We start from the raw sequence: 25,201 nt of genomic DNA, 5'->3' as shown, positions 1-25,201 counted from the left end.
CTGAAACGTTCTCCTACTACTCTCTAATCTTGCGTTATTTGCTGATATCTCACAATTTAACTTTACGTTTTTTACACTTCATAGAAGCAACATCTTGTTTGGTGTTCTGCTGTTAAGCTGTGACAACTTCGGGGAGGCGGGCTTTGGCTGGAGTAAAGCTGCCAACAACTTGATGTTCTCTTTCTGTGGATGGATACACTTGGCCCTGTCTTTTAGTGTTTGACCCTGTCTCTGTCCTAGACTTAGCTATTGGCTGAGCTTTTACTTTGAGTAACAACTTTCATCTTGAAGACTCGAAAACCGACTCAAGAGTTTATCTGCTAAACTGTGTTTCCCTCCAACATGAAGCCACTGAATGAGTTTCTGTCATTAACATTTTACTTTTCTTGAAGTAAAAGATACTCGCTGCTTGTGTATCTTTCATGTATATCTTTTTAATAGATTATTGACAATGTCTCGAGATATGGCTATTGGAGGGTTTATCAAAATGCAAAGAGCCACAACACAACAGTAAAGGTCGCAATGAAAGCAAAGCATAATCTCCATTGCGGTGTTTGCTGTGGATATAGTGGGAGTTGGCAATAGTATTTGTCATACACAAACACTGGAAATTTCAAAGCAAGAACTGATTGGGACATTACAACAAAGTAATCATAATCATAAACCATAATAGCATGGATATCATAATCCTACACTACGGTGTGTGTAAATAGAGCAAAGAGCTGTAGATAAAACCATGCTCCCTATCAGTCAAATAAAAGTCTTTCTCTAAATATTCCACTTGTTTTTTAAGTAGTGGTCCTTCTTTTCTGTGACCAACAAACTTTTAACCTGGCAACACCCTTCTCTCTCTCTTTCTTTGACCTGCCCCCCAATTCCTAGCATGGAAGATGAGACTCAAGAGGCAGCTTTGCCTCTTGGTGAGTACTGGGGCCCTCCTTTTGTTTCCTGTTACAACATTCATTTCATGGGGAGCCCTGGCTTCTGACCCTGCAGGGAACACACTGAGCTGCGGCCAGGAGCTCTAAGGGAAAAGCCCATCTGTGGCATCCATCAGGACTGTGCCCTCCTGCTGAGATACTGTCAGAAGTTGGGCTGAGCCTGGTGGAGGGGAGACTTTCTGTAAGATGATGAAGGGAGCTACTGTTGGGGGAGAAAGGTTGTTGGATTGAAAACGGAGATGCAAGTTGAACAAAAGTCCCTCTTTAATTTTAAATCTGAGGTGCGCTTTGAGTGATGGGGCAACTGATTTTTGGAGTCTGTGTTGCAAAGGGGTATGTGTAGCTGTGGAACAGAACAATTTTACAAAGACGAAAACTCAACACAGAGTTCAACACTGAATGGAACATGGAGTGAACAGTTAATATTTCAGTATTTGCTGTTAATCCTCCAACTTGAAGCACATTCAGTGTTGTGAAATATACCTGTAACTCTTCCTTCACTAACAGCCATAAACAACACACCTAGCATGATGGTACCATCACTGTGTGGAATGTTGTCTTCATGGTGATGTTCAGGGCTACTTTTCTGTCACATCTACCATTTGGCTTGCAGTCCAAATAGTTTTTTTAATCTCACCTGATCAGAGCATCTTCTTACTCAGGTTTCATGTGTCCTCTACATGGCTTGAGAGGAACTACAACTTGACTGCCCACGGTTCTCTTTCAGAAATGACTCTCCTCTTCACATTCTTGATAATGGTTCACAGATTTCCACTTTTTTTTTTTTTTTACCAATAACGGCAGAAATCGTGTACCGGTATTCAACCTCTTTCACTCTGATATCTCCCAAACACCGCCCAAAGACACAAAGAATGCACAATCCTGATCATGTTCATGAAACATGGTGTTGGCAGTATCATGCTGTGGAATGACTTTTCTCACCAGGGATATAGAAGATGGACTGAGTTGACATTAAGATGTATATAAAATGCCTCAGACTTGTATTCAACATGTAAGTAAATGTGTAAGAAAATGAGATTGATTGCAAATCTCTATAATTTTACCTCTGACAAAGAACTGTGAAGTATAAAATTTTAAAACAATAGTAATGACAAACAGGGCTGCAACTGACAATTATTTCAGTAATTGATTATTCTATCAATTAATTGGATAAGAAAAACATTGGCAAGTTTTGCTGATTTTTCTTTGAACTGTTTAAGCTTTTCTTTTTTTTTTTAACAATATTAGAAATACAATAAAGTGTGCAAATAAATAATTCAATTCATTTTTTGAAATTAGAAGAACTTTTTCCTGACTAAAATGCAATAACATAGCATTCCTTTTGTGCATGCTCGATTATTTGTAGCAAAGGATACATCTGCAGCTTAAGAAGTCTTTTAAATACAGGTGAAATGCTCAGACCTTCTTGCTTGACTTATCTGTTGATTATTTTTTCTACTATCTGATTGATAATTGGATAGCAAAAAGAGGCATAATAGGATTTTTTTTTACAGAATTTGAATCAGGTGAAGCTAAAACTATGCCACTTAGTTTTGAGCAGAATATATTTACAGACAAAAGATTCTTTTTTCATCTTAAATGCAAACATTTCTTGTACAGTTTAGGCTTAATTACTCCCCTGAGTATGTTGTTGTTTCAACAAATGGTCTTTGTAGAGTACATATACTAGTTGATAACTAATCAATTACTAAATTAGTTGATGATTATTTCAATAATCAGTTCATCGTGATTAATATGATTATATGTTTCACCCCCAGACACAGAATCATAGAGATACAAGTTCCTCGGGTATATCACATAGTGATTTGCAGAGAATTTTTAGTAAGTCTGAGGATGAGCTAACACACATATACGCGTGGATACAGATGAAACAATCATTTGATTTTCTGAGGGCTTGCAAGCAATAAAGGTTTTCAAATACCAAGAGTTCAGGTGAAAGCTGCTGAGGGTGGAACTGAAAGACACCAGATGTTCTTCTCTACTGTTCCTATCTGTCTGAGAGCTCCTGCGCTGTTGCAAATACCTGAGGCGTTACAGGGGGAGAAAAGTGGATTGGTTTGAAGGTCAGTTTAAATAAAAATACTTGAGCAAGTATGACAGGCAGGGTGTGCTCTGTATAAATGCAGCGCTTTCATGCCAGCTCGCTGAGGTTGATTGATTGACTTGTAAGATGTCACAGACAGACCGAGGAGGCAGGGGGAGGCAGGGAGGTGGTGGTAGGGATATAGCTATTGTTGGATGGAATATTTCTCTCCATCACGGTCTATATGTGTTTGAACGTGTTGGAGGCGAAGAGATGGATCCCCGCAAACAGCTGGCCAGCTTCGCCTGAGTTCTGGTCAGTTGCCCGTGGCCACAGCGAGCGCAGGAGTCAGCTGTCAGTCAGTGACGGATTGATACAGGCACTTCTTACCCTCCCGCCCTCCTCCCCAGCACTCCCAGATCTCCACCTCCATCCTTCAATTCCTCTCCAGAATCCGGCTCTTGCCTGGTGGGCACGTTTGAGCGGCTTGATCGAAAGGCTTGAAAAAGTGGAAGTGAGCTTCCATTGCGACTGTGGCCCCCTGTATTACAAGCTGCCCCCTTGTCACTCTCTCTCTGCTGCTCTTTCGGTTTCATCTGTTTTAGTTACGTTACCTACAACACCGTGATCTCTTCAGCGTATCATCTGGCCCGCGGAAAGTTCTTGTTGGCGGCCCCGGTGAGCCTATTTTCCTCTCTAATATGTAGTGAAAGTCCTCCTCACCTGGAGTCCTTTGTTTCAAGAAAAGTATGCAGCAGAAGCAAAACTTAGCATGAGCAGCAACATTTTTATTAGCAAAGCATTTTAAAAAAAAAGCTTGATATTTAGCTGTTCCCATTTGCTAAAATGGCAGACAATATTTTTATGCATGTGAAAAACAAAGTTCTTTCAAACACAAGAAAGTCACTTTGATCAAATCACCAGCACTAAGAGTACATGAGAGAAAACTTAAGCAGCAAAAAAAAAAAAAAAAAACCAGAAAAATATGACGGCAGTTTAAAAGAAGACTATTTGATCAGATATTGCCTTACTTTTCTTTGAGGTAATGACTCGGGTTAAATGAGGATGTTGCCATCATAGTGCATCTTCCACATTGGTGGTGCATCAAATGCAAGGTTTGATTTTGTTTATTCTCATTTTCAGTGTAAATAACTGTACATATAGTGGCTGTTTAAAGGTTTTTAAAAGAAAATATTATAGTATTTTAACAAGGGAAATTGCTGTGACTTTCTGAAACGTGACACCAAGAGATATTTACACCACAGGAAAGTTGCTTCCAAGATTTGAATTCCTAAATCCTGAACTGTCCCTTTAATAGTTTTACACAAACTTTTATTCAGTGTGTGTCATTGTCATCAACTCTGTTTGCAAATATATAAAGTACACCTCAAATTTAACTGTTGTCATCTGTGCTCATCATATTTATTTTTTTTATTGTAGCCTAAGGTGAATGTTATTTTTCAGCCATCCCGGTGATCAAAAGGATTTATTGAGCACTTATTCAGTTGAAACTACAGTTTTCACCTGTTCAAACTCTAGTCTAAATTCCCTCTGGGGGGAAGATAGGAAATAATAGAGGAAGCTCAAACAGGAAATAGGAGGAGGGATGTTAGCCTATCAAAAACAGAATGTTTTTATTTAGTGATTTGTTTACATTTTTTTTGTTGATTGATTTTATTTGAGGGTTTTTGCCATTGTGGAATTCTTCACATTGCTTATAAAGCCAGGATCATGATTAAAATACTTTTCTTTTGGTGGAGAGAAGAAAACGGCATGCTGCTTAAAGCTCGCAAAAGCTATTCGAAAAACCCTTTTAAGTTGTTTCCAGGATGTTTTCTGAATACATGTTTACTTCAGTCTCCAATCCCTTTTATTGTCTCACAGGATTAGTGGACAAATTTTATACATATCCGCCTTTTAGGTGGCGGGTTTTATGCTTTTGTCTGATGCCTCCCTAACATGTTGTCTATGTCGCAGCTTTTCTTTGACCTTATTTGTCTCTGTCTCCCTCCTTCATCTCTTTCCTCCTCTGTCTCTCTGTCTCTTTCACCCTGGCCAGTGTGAAGTGTAATTGAAGGAGCAGTCTTCACGTGGCCCACAGGCATGGAGGGGACATTGTGTGCGCTGTGGCGGCAAATTGCTCTCTTTGCTCCTTCAAACCTGTACCTCACCTTCACTCCTCTTTTTCTCTTGATCCTTTCCACAACGTCTCTGTTCCTTAATGGCCAGGCCTTTTGTGGCCCATCCTTTCTGTCATGTTCAACTTTTTAGCGTTGCACATTTAAAGCTCATGTAATTTAAAATGTGTAAGATCATGTGCAGGATCTTCAGATGTTTTCATTACCCCTTAAGTTTTTTTTTTTTTTATAAATATATATAATTTGTCACATACTACAGACATGAGTGTATTTTATTACATTATATGTGACAGAACAAAAGTTTTGCTAAGAGGTCAGGAGAAAAGAAATGTGTGGAATTATTTTAAAGGACAAACCTAAAAAAAATATCAAAATGTCTGAAAACCATTTCTAGTCTGGCATTTTTACCCTGACACCCCACATAAAACTCAGAGCAAATGATTAATTTCAGAATTAAGCTAATTAGTAAATAGAGCTCACATTTGTGAAATTTATCAAGAAGTACAGCAGTGTCCACAACAGCTTTAACCACAGTCTGAGTTTAATTTAGGTTTTTTTTTTTTTTTTGCATATATAAACATGAATGTTCATTTGTTCCCATAAATTAATCTCAAGACTTTGTACCATTCTAACTCTAATATTGTCTGATTTAAGTCATTTTAATGTAGCTGGTTTTATGTTTAGTGTCAGTCACGTGTTGGAAGGTCAATCTACTTTTGTAACTTCCAGCAAGTTTCCTTTCAGGATGCCCATGTATTCGGCTCTCTCCATCTCGTCGTCAACTCTGATCGCCTGCTGGGGAAATGCAACCTCATAGCATTATACTGCGGGTCACCATGGGGATGTTGTGTTCAAGGTGATGTACAGTGTCTGTTTGCCACCAGCTCTTTCCATTATTAGATGATAGATTGAACAGTGCTCTGTGAGATGTTCACAGCTTAACACTGCTTCAAGCTTCTTCACAAATATTATCCCTGACCTGTCTGCTGTGCATCTTGGTCTTCACAGTGTTGTTGGTTTATTGATGTTCTTGGACACAGATGACTCTATTCACTGATCAGAAGACAGCCAACTGCACCAGATTTTATTCAGTGATATCAAAGTAAAAGGGAATTGAGAGCAATGCACATTACATTTTTCATATCTATTATTCGCAAAAACAATTGAAAAACCTTCCTTCCCTTTCGTAGTCATATGCTACTATTTAGTGCACTGGTTAATAAAAACATCTTCATTCGTATCCAAGTTGCAACTATTATTCATGTCTCTGGAGAAACGAGTCATCCTGGCTTTTAGAGAACCAACACAAGTGTTTTGTCAGATGGTGAGCATGGTCCTCACCACTTTATAGTGAGAACCATGTTAGTATCATCAACCACATGATACTAAACTGACCAGAGGGTTTTGTTTGGAAAATGGCACATTTTGAGAAGACAAAAAAAAAAGAATCTGTCAAAATGTGAGCTGCAATTGAGCAGGAATTGAGTGTGTGTATGTTCAAGAAGGACTCTGAAGGGGGAATGAACACACACCCACTTAGGTTAGTGAAAGTGACAGAGCGTCTATGATACGGGATGTGAGAAGTCTCCAGTATGAACAGTGATTTAAGGAGCCTGCCTGAAGAGAAGCTCAGAGAACAGGGACGAGCAACGGCGAATGAGTGAGCGAGACAGACAGAGGAGAAAACCTGGGGGAAGGCAAATAGGAAGAGGAGCGAGTGGTATTCGGGCCGAGACGAAGAAGCGCATGCTTCATTAAGTGAGGAAGTAATCCTGGCTAATTAAGGCTCTCCATGACAGCGCTGTCAAGGATGACTGATCCTTCAAATGGCACCTCCCTCTTCTGACTGACAGTCAGACTGCTCTCACTGCTTTGAAGGTGAGAACTTTCATACTTATTCCCACAGCTTTTTCTCCCTTTGTCGCTTCTTATCCCCAATTCAAAGTGTTTTTCTTTGTTTTCCGATCTCATTATCATTTTGTAGACAAGTGTGTGATTGCTTCTTTGTGCATTTGTTGGGCCGTATGTACGCTTTCCTGCACACGGTATTTGTGTGTCTGCAGGAGCACGCGTAGATATTTGGTATATGTGCAGTAACTGCTGTGGTACGTGGACAAAATAGTCAAGTAAATCAGTAGATGGAGGGTGCTGCGTATTGATTGCTTGACTAATTAATCAGCTGCATCGGCTCCATGTGGATGCAGGCCTATTGAGTGGAGGCTTGGCGCAAAGCCCTTTATGAGCCCTTAATGATTCCTTGGTCCGCAGGGTCAGGGCCTCATCTGGCCTTTAACATAGCTGTGGTTGCACAAAATAACATAAGAGCTAAGAAAGCAGCTATTTTTTTTTGCTGAAAGCTCACCCTGTCTTTAAATTAAAACATTCCTGTTTTTGTAACATCGATGGCTTGGCTCGGACAACTCCAGTGTGTTTGACCGGGATCAGACTCTGGCGGAGCAGCATATTTAACTCTTATTTATTGGGCTCATTTGCACAGTGGGGTGCTCTCTCTACTTGATCCATTGTGAGCCCCAACTAGACTCACTGCGAGCACATGTGTGTACTGACCTATGGCATTCGCAGGGGAGCTATGTTGACAGTTAGTGTCCCCCTGTTGGAGAGTCCACATGAAACAGCAACCTGAGCTGAAACCGGAGAAAGCAGAGGCCACGGCGTATGACCTAGACGCCCAGACAGGGCCGCTCTGTCCCGCCTGCCATCAATCCTGTCCCACCTCCCTCCTGCTCAGCACAGCTTGGCTCAGCCCGTCCTAAAACAGGGGACTACGACGAAGTGCTCGTAAACATATCCATAAAAGTCCTGCTGGAGGGCGGCTCAGCCCCAACCCCCTGGGAACTCACGTGAGCAAGCACCTAAGATGACAGACTATCTTGGGCTTGTGGGAGTCTGAGTGTCCCAACAGGTGTCTCTCTGGGTTATGTGTTGCACAACTTCTACGAACATGAACCCCATTATTGTTCTAGGATTTGCTTATGACTGAGTTTCTAAGTGTTGCCATGCAGGAGAATAAAGAATACAAGGTTCTGCTGCACACATCTGTGTCTGGTTAAGTGCGGCTATTTGTGTGGATCCATGATCCTGGCGCTTTTAAATGTGATTATAAGTTTGTGTGCCTATTCTTTCCAAACCACTGGGATTACTAATGGGTGGCCACATGTACCAGAGCTGGCGACTAATGAAACAGACGATTTAACAAAGAGATGCTTCAGTATCAGATACTGATTATGGATAATAAATTTATCCTAAAACATATAATTGGATATAAAAGGAACTTTTTCACATTTTAACAAATTACAACCATTAACTTCAATGTATGTAATGAGATTTTTCATGATATGTACACACAAAGTAGCAAATGATTATGAAATGGAATGAAGTGAAGGGAAAATGATATCTAGAAATGTGTTTTGATTCAGCTGGAAGTATTTTGCGGTATGAATCTACCAGCTCTTGACATCTAGAGAACAAAACACTTGCCTGTTCCTCTTGGCAAAGTAGATCAAGCTCGGTCATTGGACGGATCACTACATTTCATTTCTTTCCATGAGTTTATAATTGGATTCAGGTCTGACCTTTGATTGAGCCAAATTAACAGATGAATATGCTTTGAGCTGAACCGTTTGGATCCCTGGCTGTATGTTTAGGGTCGTTGTTCTGCTGCAAGGGGAGCCTCCACCTCAAGTCTTTTAAAACCTTTAATGGATGTTCGTCAACTCACCATTTATCACCGTCTTCTTAGCAACTCAAACCAGGCTCCCTGTCTGGGGATTTCCACAGCATAATGCTGTCACTGCCGTGTCACTGCAATGTATGCAGGGCAAAAGGTTTCATTTTCAGATCGTCTGCCCAAAGCACTTTCTTTTAATCTAAAGCATTGAAATGTGAATCTTTGCAATAGTCCCATGTTTCTTGCACTCGTTAGCATCAACTCTTAAGAGCTGGTCTTTGTTTCACATACAGAGAAGCATTCCCACAGCATTATTCTGCCAACATCGTGTTTTAGTATTTGTCATTGAGGCGAAGAGTTTAGTTGTTGCCTCATCTGTCTAGAGCGCCTTCATCCAGATGTTTGCTGTGACCTCTACTTGGCTTCCAACAAACTCTGAAGGAGATTTTTCATTACTTTCTTTCAACAATGATTTCTTCCTGGCACTCATCCATAAAGGCAACTTAATGGATTTTCCCACCTTTGCTAAAGTGCTAAACACATCATATCATGTAATATCATAGTAAAGCTGGGTGAGTAAATTTGCACAATTCTAGCAGAATTGCAATGTTGCAAATTGTGAAAAAGTTCAAGGGATGCAAATACCTTTTGTGAGCCACCGAAAAACGTAGGTGGGATGGGCCGAGATGACATCACCAGGTGTAAATGTGTTAATAGCTTGATATAAATATGTGGTGTTGCATTTATGTTTAATTATAACTTCACTGGTTTCTGGTTCACTGTATCTCACCGGCTGCATGGCTGTTTCAGGACGGCTGTCTGTGCTCTGCCACGCGGCTGCTGCCAACATGGGTGATCAGAGCTTTCTTCAGTTCTGTCTCATAAGCTCCTCAGCTCCCTTGGGTAGCAGCCGTTAAAGTGGAGTTGAAGCAGAAAGACCCAGGCAGTTAAAGTTTAAAGTGTCATAAAGAAGAGTCATGAATGCCAGCTCTCTAAAGATAAAGCTAAATACACTGTGATTACGGCATATGGTCAGTGGGCTGGAACTTGGAACCGAAGACGGACGCAGAGACAATTTGCACATTGTGACTGAGCTACTACAATTTTTCCTGCTTTGACAACACCCTGGCAGCAAATATCTTTTGCATCGAAACCCACACCCAACTAAGCACATAGGCCCCAATGTCGATGACTGTTACATGAAAAATACATCATGCTTCTGTTTGTTCCCACCCACTGTTTTCCGAAGTTTGTCTCCTCTGAATGTCTTTGTGTGTATATGTGTGTGTTTGAGTATCAGTGAGCGCATAGGCCCGTTTTTAACCACAGTCACAAGACGGGAGTATAGGGTTAGAACAAGCGATGAGCTCCTGCTCTCAGAATAGCCCCTCAGAGGCTTGAGGCCTCAGCCGCTGACCCTGGTCTGCATTCCTTTTGGCAGACACGCAGTTGTTGGGTCCGACACGGTTTCTTTGCTAGTCGTGAGGGACAAGCCGACAACTGTGCTGCATTTGGGGAGCCTATGTAGCCAGGGAGCAAATAGCCATCGCAATTTGTGATATTATTTCACTCTCTCTTGCTTCTTTTCTTTAATTCGCTTCTTTGTGTCTAACAGGTTTCCTCTGTGTCTGAAACCTGCACTGCTAGAAAAATCCCTATGTCGTATATCTATCCTCCTTCGATGCTGCAACCCCCTACCTCCTTACATCCTGCTCCATAAAGTCTTACCATAAAAATATCCTTGCTGGCATGATGCATGCCGAGAATAGCTTCCACTGGGAATGAAAAGCCTAAATAGAGAAGGACAATTTTAAATGTGTAGGACATCAGGGTCAAGGCAAGGTGAAGGGGTGCAGTTAACATTATCAGAGTGTGTTTCAGGTAACCTTATCGCAGCTAAATATATATTACATCATGCCTTGCAATAAAAATAAGTTGCACAAAAGTACAATCCAGTTTTGGTCCTTAACGCTGAGAGGATTAAAAGCCAACATGAAAATTGATTAAACAATTTCTTAACTTTTCCCACAAACAGTATTTAGTAACATTAAAAGTTTCATCTTGCATTTATTTAAATAGCACTGTGCTTTAGACCGATACTGTTCCGATTGAACACAACACACCACAAAATGACTGGAATTTGCTGATAAATGGCTTGAGCAACACTGACTGGTGACTGCTCACTTAGAAACTCAAATTCAAATGTTTTCCAATAGGCAGAAGCACCATTTTTAAGCTCGACTGGGTTGCACTGGCAGCCTTTGTCAAGGAGGCTGTTGCTGAGGGATGAAGACTCCAAGTTAGTCTTTAGTGTTTAAAATGAAGTCCGAGGAAGAATAGACAAGTAAGGAGCTATATCAAAAGCATTGGTATCTTTTATGACAGTTCAGTGGTTTATTCAGGCTGCAGGACAGTGAGAGAGAGCAATACTTGTAGAAGCTAACAGGGAAGCTGAACAAAGCAGAAGAAAGTGACTCTATACTATCCTTTTGAGATGTCAACCATTTATTTCTTTAACCTTTATTTAGCCAGGTGAGATGACGGAGAACTAGCTCTCATTTACAATGCCAACATGGATATCTCAGTTAAGATAATGATTCACGGTCTTTAGCATATTTATAAAGAGTGATGTTTCTAATCCTGATAACTCTTCATGTGAACCAGTTGTTGCCTACTTTTATTGATGGTTAGAGCTTAGATTGAGACTGAGGTGTGGGTCAGGGTTACTTTTAAAAAGTGTTTCTGATTTTCAAATATTCATTCTGCTTATTAGATAGGGTCGGCTGGGTCAGACAGCTCCGACCAGTTGGAAACAAATACCGTCATCTGCAATTATGTGTATGTTACACAGACTGTTACACAGACTTACACTCTGGTACTCAAAAAGTAGAGGAAAGGCTTACATCTTACTTAAGAAGAGTGAGCGTTCTGAATCCTGAAAGAAGCTAAATTGGATTGCTCACAACCATAGAGCTAGCAAAAACTGCTGTTCTTTTAGCTTCGTATGTTGAAGTTCTTAAAAATTTTAAATTGAGAGTAGCAAAAATCGACAACAGTTTCCAGCTTTAAATTCTGACATCAATGCGTCTCCTAGTTAAAGTCACAGAGATCTGCAAACGTCACACCACAACCTCTTGACTCCTCAGCTGGCCAGATGAAACTTCGAGCGTTGCTCGTTTCTTTTTTCTTTTTTTTTTGTGTGGTTACTACTTCCAGCCACCGTTTTCTGGCTTGTCTGGCAACTCCGACCGTCAACACTGAAGTCCCAAGCCAGCTCTCCTGACCTCCGGGCTACAACTGAACCCCCCACCCACTGAGTACAACTGTTACGCAGAGTCAGTTCGGAGGCTGTGTATATGGAGATTGAGCACTGATCTGTCTCCCCCGGTGGGAATGAGTATATGGAGTGGTATAGACATGCTGTATGGACTCTGTCTTTTATTTTCAACACCCTACTCCCAGGTGGTGACAGCCCGGTGCTAAGTGCGGTAATAGCCAATTGATTTTGTTCTCTTTTTTTGTTGGTGGCCAGACATAAATCAAAGTGTCTGTCAAGGCCTCAGTGTAGTTGGGACACTATGTGTGTGCTTGTGCCCGTGTGTGTGTATAATGGGGGTAGTGAGGGTTCTGTTTGGACTGGGAGAGTGTCAACAATTAATCCAGCCTCTGATCTGCAGGCAGCTGCTCCTATGACCCTCTGTCACTATCCAATTGGGATAACAGCTACATGTTCAGGCTAAAGTCAACAAAGGGACTTTTACTCCAGCATTAATTTTTACTGCAATTAATTTTTTTGTTCTTTGGACCTTAATGTAAACATTGAGAGCATTATGACACCCTTTAATTGGCAGATTTTAGTGCAGCACATCCTAACGTGCCGTATCAACAGCAAAGAAAACCCCAAACGACATCATCTGCATTACTTTGTGCCCTCTAATTGTGTCTTTTAATTACATAAAATCTCATTCATTTCTCATCTTGCATTTCCCGTGCAGCTGAAAAACTGCCTCTTTTTATTTTTTTTTTAAGAACGGTAAGACATGAGGAGAGAGCTGGAATCACAGAGAACACAGATGTGAGCAACACTGGAACCATGTTAATCCTTTTAATTCAATTATGGTAAGTAGGGATGGCGCTTCCTTCTAAACAAAACACAATATGCAGGAGTTCACCCAGCAGTGGCATGGGGAGCCTCAGATGTAGGCAGGCTACCCAGCAGGGGGCCTGGTGGTCTCCTGGGATACCTCTCTGCTTCCAAGCACCCTACTGGGGATCTCTCCTTAACCTAGCACTAGCATGTGGAAATTAGGAGGCTGGCCTGGACTATGTGCTTGAGACAAAAGAGCTCTGAACTGTGCACACACACACACGCACACACACACACAGCTGCAGTCATTCCTATACAGTTAAGAAAGAAGGGAGAGGGAGCAGAGAGAGTTAGATGGTGTGTAATCTATGGTGCTTGAGTATTAAATCGGAGATCTGTCAAAGAGCTTTGGGGCCCAGTTAGGTTATTCTCCTTGAAATTGTCATGTGGAGCAGTAACCTGCTAACCTAGACCAGACGGACACCGGCAGCTCCTCCACCATGAAAGAGGGAGCCTGTTCCCGGGGATGAACGCAGGACAAAAAGGGGGCAGCGTGGAGGGGTGGAGGGGAGTGGACTTAGAAAAGGGAGTATGTTTTTGGAACAGTTAGACAATCTGTTTGGATTAGGCCCACTGCCGAGGAGACAGGGAAATGATGGGCAGCTGGGACGAGAGGAGCAGAGGAAGAGGAGGAGGGGGAAGAAGAGGTGAAGGAGGGAGACAGATGGAGAGGAAAGGTAGTATGGGGGGGTTAGGGGCTTGAGCAGAGGAGAGAGCGGTCGGAGACTGGAATCTCAGGATCTGAGGCTCTTTTGGCTTGATGGCTCCCAGATGTTGGATCCTGAAACCCCCACCGCCGCCACCCCTCGACCCCCTTTGCTTCTCTGTTTCTCGGCAGCGGTGAATACACAGGAGCCCAGTTAGCCATGCGGGACAGATGGGTCCGCAGTTGTGTAGAGATGGGCCTCCTGTGGACCAGGGGAAATGGGAGGCGAGAGGCATCCTCGTCTCCAGCAGTCACAGGCCAGAGGGGGGAGACATGGCTATATTTTTTATCCTCTCTGCACCCAAAGCATCAGGTGAGGAATGTGTGAGGGAGTGAGGAAGTGGGCGTCCTTGCATGTTAGCACTGTAGACTCTTTAGAATACAGATGGCCTGACTCCACCTACAGCTTTTGTTGAAAATTGAAGCTACCAGAAAAATAAAAACACCCATGGGAAAACACGTTACATTCTGCTTAGTAAACTATAAGTTTGAAAAGTGAACAAGAATCAAGAAAAGTAAACTGAAAAAACTACAAACAAACCCCCAGACATAACTCAGCCCTATGTGAAATAAAGAGGGATGGAATTATGGTGTGAATTGTCTTATGTTGAGGCACAGCACAAAAAACTGTGAAAACCCACATAGAGAACAGAAAACCCCCAGGACCTTCTTGCTTCAAGGTAATAGTGCTACCACAAGGCAAAAATAATAGATAAAATGAAATTACTTTTCAATATGGTGAAATGAACATCTCCGGTCAAATATTCCTATCAGTGTGTTATTTGGGTTTCAGTTATCTCTTCCTAAATTCTGCTTGTACGACTTTCACCTTCTGGTGGTTGGAACAGTAGAAATGACACAGACCGTCCTTAAAAGACGGATTGCTTGATTTTCTCATACTCTCACACATATGCACATGCTCCACATTTCTTGCTTTGCTTTTGATGCATTAGGTGGCCCACTACAGGTTTGACATTGTTGCTATAATAGCTGAAGAAGTGCTTTAGTTGATGTGTCCCCAGCTTTCAGTCTGCTGAAATTTGCATGGTAAAAGAAGCGTGTGTGGGTAGGGTGCCAAAACCGGCTCTAGCTTGGGGGCCCACATCCTCCTAAATATAGCCCTGCACGTTGGAACACACTCTTGTGAACACGCATAGCTGCATGTGTTTGGAGTGAAAAAAAAAAATGCTGACATTAAAATTAGGATTTGATCAACATGCTTGTGCAACGTTGTTTGTTGTCCGGTCCAGACTGCAGCATTGCAGTGCACAATGCGTTCAGGTGCATGCTCACACCATGCCCAGCGCTGAAGTTCAGGCACGGCCAGATTTACAATCTCTGGCTGCTGTCGGCCATGTTTCAGGATGACGGCGCGCTCCTGTCCATCCGTCTGCTAAAATACTCCTGCTGCTCCGCAAAGCCTGTACTGCCTCAATCCTTCTGCAGCAGCACAAGAAAGTGTTTTAGCCGTATATTAGCAAGTTGTTGACTGGCCACTAAAGCACACATTTGTCAACTTATTAGAAGGTGTCAACACTCGAACAACAAACCATTAAGCCCACCCACCTCAGTTCCCTGCCAGCTGCAACGTTTTCTGTGTATTAACCCGAGAATTACAGGAAGGGGAGCCCATTAGACAGTCATAATGATACTTTTACTTTTTGTGGCTTGTGGCTGACTTTGAGTGAGCTACCTGTCAGTTTGCTTGTTGCAATTAGGCATTTTAAAATCAACATGTGAACAGGTTGCAGCGCTGTAAAAAAACCAAAAAACAACAAAAAAGAAAAAAGACGATGAGTCACTTGACAGCCACTGCAGGAGCAGTTTTCTTTTCAATTCGGCTCGGAGGTGTTACAGTGTGTGGCTGGATTCTTCCCAACGTTCCTGTTTCAGGAAACGCTCCAGTCTGGGATGGCTTAAGAAAGCCGTAGTATCATAGTTAACTGTGGACTGAAAGTGTTCACACCTATGCAAAATTAAAATCTGAAAAGTTTCTGTTTCCTTTTGGGGACTCTTAAATCCCAGGGCTGAACAAGCTTTACAGGAGCTCCGTCTTAATTTGTGGTCATGGTTGCCAGATATGGAGAAAGATATTCTATCTGCTCCCTGAGAAGGGTGGATGTTATGGGGGAGGGTATTTTTGGAGCACGGAGGATATTCTGGAGAGGGGAGTTTTGTTGTATGAAGTGAGGATTCAGGATCCCACAGCTGGCTCATGTCACTTCATAATCCATTTTTTTAATACTCCCCCCAAAACATAAAATATTCTGGACTGTACTCTGCGTCTCAACACTTCCCAAAGACAGACAAAACAGGGCAAGATGAAGAAAGCTGCAACTTTCTCTTTCCTTTAAATACTCACTTCAAGAGACTCACTGTGGGCTTCTTAGACTTTGCCCTTCATGGCGAGGCATGGTGTCTATTAAGTCCATTAATAAGTAAAGCAAGGCAATAGTGCCACCAAAGAAATAGATATCACACTATTACTTATTTAACTCATCTCCTGAATTATTTATTGTTTATTCCAAATGATCTTTTTTTAAGTATACATTTCAGCTTGCATTTCCCAAGTGAGCACTACCAGCAGTGGATGATTTGGACCGCCAAGTTCAACTTGGAGGAGTTTGTGAGAGGGAATGCTCTGCTGCCAGCACAAAACTTACTGCAGGGGGGCTGAGGGAAAAGATCCTTGATGATCATGTTACTGACATCAAAGAATAAGTACACCAAAGTCAACAGCCAACTACTATTAAACTCCCACTGAAAGACACATACTCCAACCCTTCCTCTCCCTCACACTCATTTACGCTCCATGTCTTCCTCACTGTGTTCCTGAAACTCTCTGGGTCCACAGAGAGAGATAAATTACGGGCCCAGTGGCTTTTTGAAGCCTGCTCGGCATCAACACCAATAAAGGCAGAGCATGGTCCGCCTTTCTGCTCCTAAATTAAGTGATTATTACTGCTGGTGTGACTTGGCCATGCGGCCGATAGCAGTGTGTGTCTGGGTCAGGCTAAAGGCCTGCAGTGGGCAGTGGAGACCAGAATCGCTAGCATAAGTCCTCTAATGAAATAAAGACCTCAGCAACATCCAAGGGGAAGGATTTACGCTGATGCACAGTGACCTCTGAAGTGCACGTCAAAGCTTGGGCTTGACGTCTTCACGTAAATTTTTGCATAAGTGCGCTCTTGAAAGTTTATTATTCTTTTTCAAATATACAATTATACAAAAGACAATAACCTGCTAAGTTGTTTACATCTCTTGGACTCTTTTGCATGTTGTCACGTTGCAACCGTAAACTTCAAAGTATGTTATTGCAGTTTCATGTGACTGAACCACGCAAAGCAGCAGCAATGAGACATGGACTCCAAAATGTTCATAAATAAAAATCTGAAAAGTGTGGCATCCATGTGTTTCTAGCTTTCTGTACTCAAAACCTTGAAATAAAATTTACTGCAACAAATCGCAGTCAAGATGGTAAATGGAGTCCATGTGTGTAATTTGTAAATATGACTGCTCCATGAAGGGAATGTCAACAGAATTAGATCCAGGTTCATATAAAGAGGAAAGTCACTGTTTCATGCAGTAACAGGTTCAATTCAATTCAATTTATGTTATTTATATATTCATGTCTTCTCAAGGCACTTTTTAAAAAAAGTATTTTTCTTAAAGATCTTGTTTGAATTTTGTCATAGGCAGCACAGTGAATATGGGGAAGAAGTTTGCCTCGTCAGATGAGACCAGAATTTACTTGTGTAGAGAGTGTAGATAATTCATACGGCACGTCATCCTAAACAGTCCACTATTATGGGGAAACATGGTGATGGCAGCATCATGCTGTGGAGATGCTTTTCTTGAGCTTGGACTTGAAAACTGGTCAGAGATCCTAAAAAAAGCTTGTTAGAGTTTGCAAAAGACTTGAAATGATCTTATATAGCAACAATGACACTACATATACAGCCAGAGCTAAAATAGAAGGGTTTAGATTAAATATGGCCATTTGTTAGCATGGCCTTGTAAAAGTCCTGATCTAAATGCAGTTGAATATTTGTGCCAAGACACTGGCTCTCCAGTGAAGTTCTCCAAACTGACTGAGGCTGTTTTACAAGGACAAATTAGAAAAAATGTCAGCCTGTCGATGCAAGTATTGACTCATAGGGGCTGAACACAAGCACATGCCACACTTTTCAGATCGGCATTTGTATAAAACCTTCAAAACTATCTGCAATATACATGTTCTACTTCAATGCACTAATTTGAGCTTGTCTATCAAGAAATATCTGTACAGTACTCAGGCATGTGCTTGCATTGTGACAACATGTGAAAAAGTCAAAGTGGTATTTAAAATATTTGCAAGGCATTGTGTTTTTATGACAATGCAGATATTCAAAATGGACGTACATAAGATTATTTTCTCCAGATTTCCAATTGGCAAATGAAAACGCTAAGCCACAAAGACAAGTATTAGTTCTAAAATATGACTGAGAGGATATTAAAGTTGACAGAAGAAGCATCCTTCGTTCAGAGCATCCTCTGTAACACAAACGCCTTATGGTGCTCTTTGGAGATACTGTCACTTCTCCTCTCCTCTGCCCTCCTCTCTACTTCTCTCCTCTCCTGACACACGTCTGTCTGTTCCTTGCGGCAGGACATTGTATAACCAGAGTGTGTAAAACAGTCTTTTACGGCATTGTAAAGATTTACTATTGGAGTAAATAACGGTGGGAGAACAGGGCTTTTAAATGGAACCCAATCAATACATCAGTGGAGGCTGCAGCAAAGGACAGGGCTGGGTCTGACGCCACGTGCAGGCAGGCTGGGCAGATCAGTGAACATTGCGCTTCAGAACACGAGGTAGAACTGACATCATCCAGCGTCAGCAGAACACTTTCCAACAAGACTTCAGCAAAATCTATAACCCTGCTTTTTGAATTGTAATCTTCAACATCAGTTGGTTTTACAAAAAAAAGGGTAAAACGACAGTAAATGAAGTCATTCAAGGTTAAAATCTTTACACTGAAGGTAAAACACCCAGCAAGATAGACATACATGATACCTCGGTGCACACGCTGATATAAATTCCACACGTTGCTACACATGTACGCGCACTTGAGAAATGCAGACATGCAATAAATCCCAGACCTTCTGGAAGCAACATTGCAACACACACATACTTACGCCGTCACTAACACACACACACGCATTCACTCACAGTCAGCCCCTATAGACTCTTACACATTCACAAAGAGACACCCTGGCCTCATGAGCAATAAATCGCACAGCCCATCTAACAAGTTCATTTCCGGAGGCCAGAGCGGATGGGTCCTCTGACTTTGGAGTCAGCAGCCTTGTGAGGATCAATGGCAAGAGACGGAGAGCGAGGGGCAAGGAATCGAGCCGAGATACAAAAATCAATCAGCAATTTAATCGCTTTGGGAGAGGAGGGCCACAAAAAACGAAGAAGAAAAAGAGGAAAAGTAGAGAATTTCACATCTCTTTTACTTAAAAAAGCAATGCTTTGCTTTAACCGTGACACAAAGTGCATGTCTCTAAGTTTCATTGGAGGTTTTTTTTTTCTTTTTCTCTCTGACTTGTTCCAGAGAGAGCAGAACTGTTCTGAGACACAATTTCACATAAGTGCCATTTTTCCCTATAGATAAGAGTTTAATATTTCGGTAACAGAGTAAGGAATTCTGTTGTAGGCCCCTTGCTTTTAACAAGAGATCAAACTTCTGTCAAAACTTAGAGACAGTTGCAAACTCTGTTAGCTGCCCTGAAACATGCAACTGAATCTGCAAGCGGTGTGCTATCGTTTCCAAAGTAAGCTGTGTGTGTGTGTTGGTAAAATTATGATGTTGAAAATGATGGAGGAAAGTTTTCATGAAGCATGTGGTTGCTTTGGGGGTGTTCATTGAGGAGGAGCTCCTCCAGATCAGTGTCGGCAGCTTGGAATTGACATTATTGAACAAGAAAGCCTTAGACTAATAAAATGAGTGACAGCCTTTGGTGCAGAATCGAAGCTATAGATCCTCTGAGGAGACAAAAAGCAAGCCGGAAAAGACGGTGCTCTTTAAATCTGCCAGGCCAGAAGAAAAGACTTGACAGAAAGAGAAAAGATGTAATGAAAAATGTTGACATATTTTGGTAAACCAACAAGAGTTTTAATTCTTATGCACATTTGTCAGAAGATGTACTGCGAAAATGATTCAGAGACTAGATTTGGTCATCTTCGGTTTTATTTGTTATGACTATCCAAATCTCTTATAAACACTAAGAGCAACTTGGCGTCACTGATACCAACACTTTTCTCTGAGGATTTGGTTGCTTGGTGAAGATTTGATGTTAGCTATTTTCAATATTAGTATGGTTTTAAATGAGTCAGAGAAAACATAGAGATATGAAAGCAGCTCTGCGTTTTACTCAAACATGTCACAAATCTTGTCTTTTTGCCTTTTTTGTAGGTCTGGGGACAGCAAAGACACCTTGTCTTTTTGTAGTTTTGTTAGTTTTTGCAGGCCTAGTTTTTGTTTTCAAACTTATGATTCATTTCAAAGTCTAAAACAGCTTTCCAGCCTGCTGGTGGTTTTGCATATGTGCGTTTTCTCTGCGGCCTAGACGTGATTGTTGACCACCTCTTCCGAGTGCAGCTGGGAGAGGCAGCTGCATTAGGATTTGGGTACTTGTGAATGGTTTAGTAACACAATAAAACTCTGAGAACAGTAAGAACTTTACATGTGTTTGATCCTATCCCTAAATGTCTACAAAACTACCAAGTCAAGTCACTGGAATTATTGCTTGTCAAATATTTTCCAAATGAGTCACCATAAGGGGTCATGACATTCACTAAATACAGAAGCAATGTTAAGTCTTGGAGCAAGACAGAGCACAGGTCTTGGCAGATGACACAAAAGCTGAGTGCATTGCAATGCTGCTCAATTTCAGCTTTCATAAAATATCATAAAATATCCAAATTGCTGGTAGTCTTTGGAAATTTTAATTATATTCACCAGAATATTAACATGGATATTCCCTTTTTGTAATGCTGGTTCTGCTAATGGACATTGGAAGATGGTAAACTGAGGTTAAAATGCCAGTTCTGCAGTATTTATCTCTTTGTTTAAAACTCTTTTAACAATGACTGCTCAAAACTGAAGTTGAGAAATCTGCCTCAAAATTGTGATGTTTCAAAGTTTTTACATCAGAATGAGCTCTAAAATTTATTGTGGATTTCGTAGAGGGTACTGTCTTGAACTGACCTATTGATCTTTGATTAGGTATCAAAATGAACACTGGCGTGTATCCATATGCAGCCATCCATGCCGTACATGTATAGGGGTGTGTGTGTTTGTGTGCTGGATTGGTTGGGCGTATCAGGCTGATTCCTCCAGATTTCAGGCATTGCTGAAACTTAGCAACAGGAACCTGGGGCCTGCCTCCCCAGAGAGACTCGCTGCCGAGACACATTCATTACCGACCCAGAATCTTGGGCTGGATTAAAAATTCATGCTGTTTACAACAACAAAAGGGCCCCCGTTAAAGAATATGAGCCCTTCTGAACAATGGCTCCACCAAACCGTGAGCAGATCGCTGACATCTCAAAGGAGACTCGCAGTTTTGCATGAGTGTGTGTTTGAATTTGTTTATGGCTAACAGCAAATGTTGCGCTTTCTTGGTGTTTGCACACATCCTCACAGGCAATGGTGATATAAATAATGATACTGTTTACATCAGCGGGGAGTGAAAACAGCCTAAGGGTTCTTAAATAAGGATATCATTCCCTCAAGTTCTGTGCCTCGTCATGCTTTTTAGCCTCCTATTACAGCACACGTTTTAAGAGAGCTTCACATGTATCTGCAGGTACTAGTGTGGATTCTAGACCAAGGGTGTGACCCTGCCACTCAGGGTCACACCATGCTGTGTTATCGGATTATTTGTTAGCAAAGGGATGCAGCTTATGAGCTCTATTCAGCATTAATTAGCACACTCGATAGTGATCATTATAACAGGTTCCTGTGGTGACGTTTGATTGCATTGTCCCTGTGGGGGTTTGGGGTGGGGTTCAAAGTTTTACTGATGTTGGAGCACTACACACACACCCCCACATTTTCCCTCATAACACCACACACTCATGAGAATCTCTGCACATACTGAGGTGAACGTACTGTAAGACTTAAATTCACTCAGCGCTACAAAGCTGGGATGAACTGGTCTAAGGTCTTGAAAAGAATGGGGCGGGGGTTCACACAAACACCTCACCCCACATTCTGTTAATGCCGCACGCTGAACAGGTGCAAGGTCAAATCACAGAGCCAATTATAGAGGCTTCTATTCACTCTCAGAAACAGTTCCCCCACAGTCAGTAAATGTTTCTATAAGGTTCTTCACTTTTACTGTTGCTGTGATGTGGACAAGGTTAGAGGTCATGCCCATACAGGTCAGGACTATGTGTGTGAATGTTGACATTTACCCTTTTTCCTTCATCACCAACCTGAAAAAGGCAAAGTCTCTGGTAAAATATTTTTGTGATGTAGTGAGCTATGGGATCACTGTCTCAACAGTATTGATCATTTTTTATTGCATAAGGTGGACAAATTACAGTGTGTTGTAATCAGAAGCTGTAGTTATTTCCCTACATTGTTTCACCATCAATTATTTACCTGTTAAAATTAGATAATTTAAAGAAAATCTATATTTACATCAGAATGAGTACTAAAATTTATTGTAGATTTCAGAGAGTATACTGTGTCTTGAACTGACCTATTGATCTTTGATTAGGCATCAAAATGAACACTTGCGTGTATCCATCCATGCCGTACATGTGTAAGAATGCATATTTATTACTCTGCAATAAATATGCAGAGTAATGCATATTTATTGCACACTCAGGTGATCTCCATTCCACTCATTGTGAGACTTATGGCACCAACTGGCTGGGCCTCTGTGGAAATAGGTCAGTTTCTTTGAAGGGGGTAAATACCTGTGCAATCACTACTTTATATTATATTTAACATTATTTTGTCCATGTCCCATGAATACATAAAAAAAGAAAATCTGTTGAATTCTGTGTAATGAGATTAGTGGAATTGATCATGTCATTTTCCCTTTGAGTGTTTTTCGAAAGGATTTTCCCAGCAACCCACTGGCCCATGTGCCTGGAGATGTTGCATAGTGAAGAAGATAAACCGTAAATGTCTGTCACTGACACCTGTCTTTTTTTGTTTTCTTCTTTGGGATGTGGTTCAGGTTTCAACATGGGGACTGTTTCCAGTCATCATTTCCCAGCCCTGGCAATCCTCTACACTGTGCCTAATCCTTCCTTACTTGTTTTTCAGTCTGGGTTTGGGAGCCCGATGTCTTGATGAAATTTTAATATGCAATGTCACTTAAGTAACTCAAGGCTATCTGCCATTACAGGGGACTGCAAAATGATTCACTCAATAATTTTGTTATTTTTTTATGTTACAAACAGAAACTTCAATGTACTTCTTCGGGATTTTATGGCATGAACCTGTGACAGATGTATTTATAAAAGTACCATGCACATTTATAAATGAAAACATATACAATGATTTTAAAATTTTAGCTGATAAAAACATGTCTTATTCTATATGTTAAAACAGGGGTATTCAAAGTGTGACCCTGGGGGGCATTTTCAACCCATGCAATGGTTTTGTGTGACTCCTGATTAGAATATTACAACTTTGCCCAGTGAGCACAACCCCTGCTTACTCTTGTAGGGTTATGGGGTCGTTGGTGCCTCCTCCATTTCCAGCAGTCATTGGGGGAGTGGTAGGGTTCACCTTCAACAGGTCATTGCTCCATCTCAGGGCAACACAGAGACACAGAAAAGACACAATCATGCATGCACAAACTCATGCCTAAAAGAAATTTAGAGAAACCACCTAACCATCGTATATGGGGCAGAAGTTCGAGTACCAGGAGAGAATGATTCAAACCCTTGACCTTTGTCCTACAAAGGCAACAGTGCTACCAACTGTGCCACCATGCATCTCCCCACCAACACATGCAATTGTAATATTTTACAGCAAGCTTTCAATGGGAACTAAATCCTAAAACAGAAATAGTTTTGGTATTGGTGCTTTAGTGTTTTATCAGCTTTGTTTTTGTTTTTCTTCTAAGTTTTAATTTAATTTCATTTTCAGAACAAAAAACCAGATGATTTTATTAAAAAACAGACTTAACTTTAGGTGTTAATTAAACTTGATCAAATACAACAAAGGATGTATATTGCACTTTTGTTGCTGAGAAAAGAACAACAAAATATTTAAAAAAAAACAATAAATGAGGCCGAATGCCGTTCTCTTAAATAAGACAGACAAGTGAGAACCTTTTCATTTTTCACATCTACAATGACTTACAGACCAATTTTCTCTAAAATCTGACATTTGTTGATTTCATTAAGACATTACAAGTTTGGTTTATTGGGGAGCAAGTTAAATTAAAACTGTAACAGTATACTCTTCCAAAAGGAAAAGCATGCTATTTTCCCTCCGAGAGTTTGTGGTTTGTGTGTTCTTCCAATTTGGAGATTCTATGTTGCAACAAGCTGGGACACCACTGCTTGTTACAACTCTCCTTCACTGCAATTACAGCTGGAAGTCTGGTGGTTTATGGCTCCATCAGCTTTATTTAACTGGAGGCTGGAAAGTTTGCCCATTCTTCTTTGCAAAACAGCCAAATCTCAGTCAGAACGGATGGAGAGCATTTATTAACAACTTTTTTCCAAGTTCTGATATAAAATCTTAATTGTATTTAGGTTCTGGATTTTGATGACATTTTAATAACATTTGGTATCATCTCCAGTGTCCCAACTTCAGTCCTTGAGAGCTACAATCCTGCATTTTTTAGAAGCGTCCCCGCCAGTACACACCTGAATCAAATGGCTGGTTTCCCTTATGGTCTTGCCATTCATCTCTGCAGGGGCCTGGTAACGGCTCATTCATTTGATTCAGGAGTGTTGGAGAAGGGATGCATCGGAAAATTGCAGGACAGTAGTTCTTGAGGACTGGACTTGGGCACCTGATCGAAACCATCCATCTGTAGCTGTGACTGTTTCGGATTATTATCCTGCTGGAAGGTGAACCTCCATCCCAGTCTCAACAAAATGTGAATAAGTACAAGGTGTTTGAAAATTTCTTTTCAAAAAGTACTGTAGTTAGTTGAGGGGGTAAAACATTTGCAGATAAATCATATGGTTACACAAGTGTTTTGACTGTTGTCAGTGTGCTTTGCTTATATATTTGAAACTATGTCTTTGATTAATCTCATAACTTCTATTTAGGAAATTGTTCAGTATTTTTATCCCAAATTTAACAAATAATTTAAACTTTTTAAGTGGCATTTTTTATAGTGTAGACAAATGTAATATACTGTACCAAATCAGGCATGTCTGATCTATAATTATGCTTCCCTGTTGAACACCAGGCCTTGTACTTGTTTAATGCAGTAATGAAAGGAACATTGTTTTAAATTACCTAATTTTAACATGTGAATTCATGTTGCTTACAAGGAATGAG

The 25,201-nt window shown here is 41.0% G+C and overlaps 1 long non-coding RNA gene across 1 annotated transcript in view; it reads left to right on the top strand.

Moving 5' to 3' along the window:
• Positions 1-6,793: 6,793 nt before the first annotated feature.
• LOC111610351 overlaps positions 6,794-25,201 on the top strand; it is a 79,410-nt gene continuing 61,002 nt past the window's right edge. Inside the window, exon 1 of the long non-coding RNA XR_002753619.1 lies at positions 6,794-7,001. This is a non-coding gene — a long non-coding RNA (uncharacterized LOC111610351). The remainder of the gene's footprint in view (positions 7,002-25,201) is intronic.

Source organism: Xiphophorus maculatus, chromosome 12 (genome assembly GCF_002775205.1).
Source record: "Xiphophorus maculatus strain JP 163 A chromosome 12, X_maculatus-5.0-male, whole genome shotgun sequence".
Lineage (NCBI taxonomy): Eukaryota > Metazoa > Chordata > Actinopteri > Cyprinodontiformes > Poeciliidae > Xiphophorus > Xiphophorus maculatus.
This window is presented reverse-complemented; position numbering and strand designations above follow the sequence as displayed.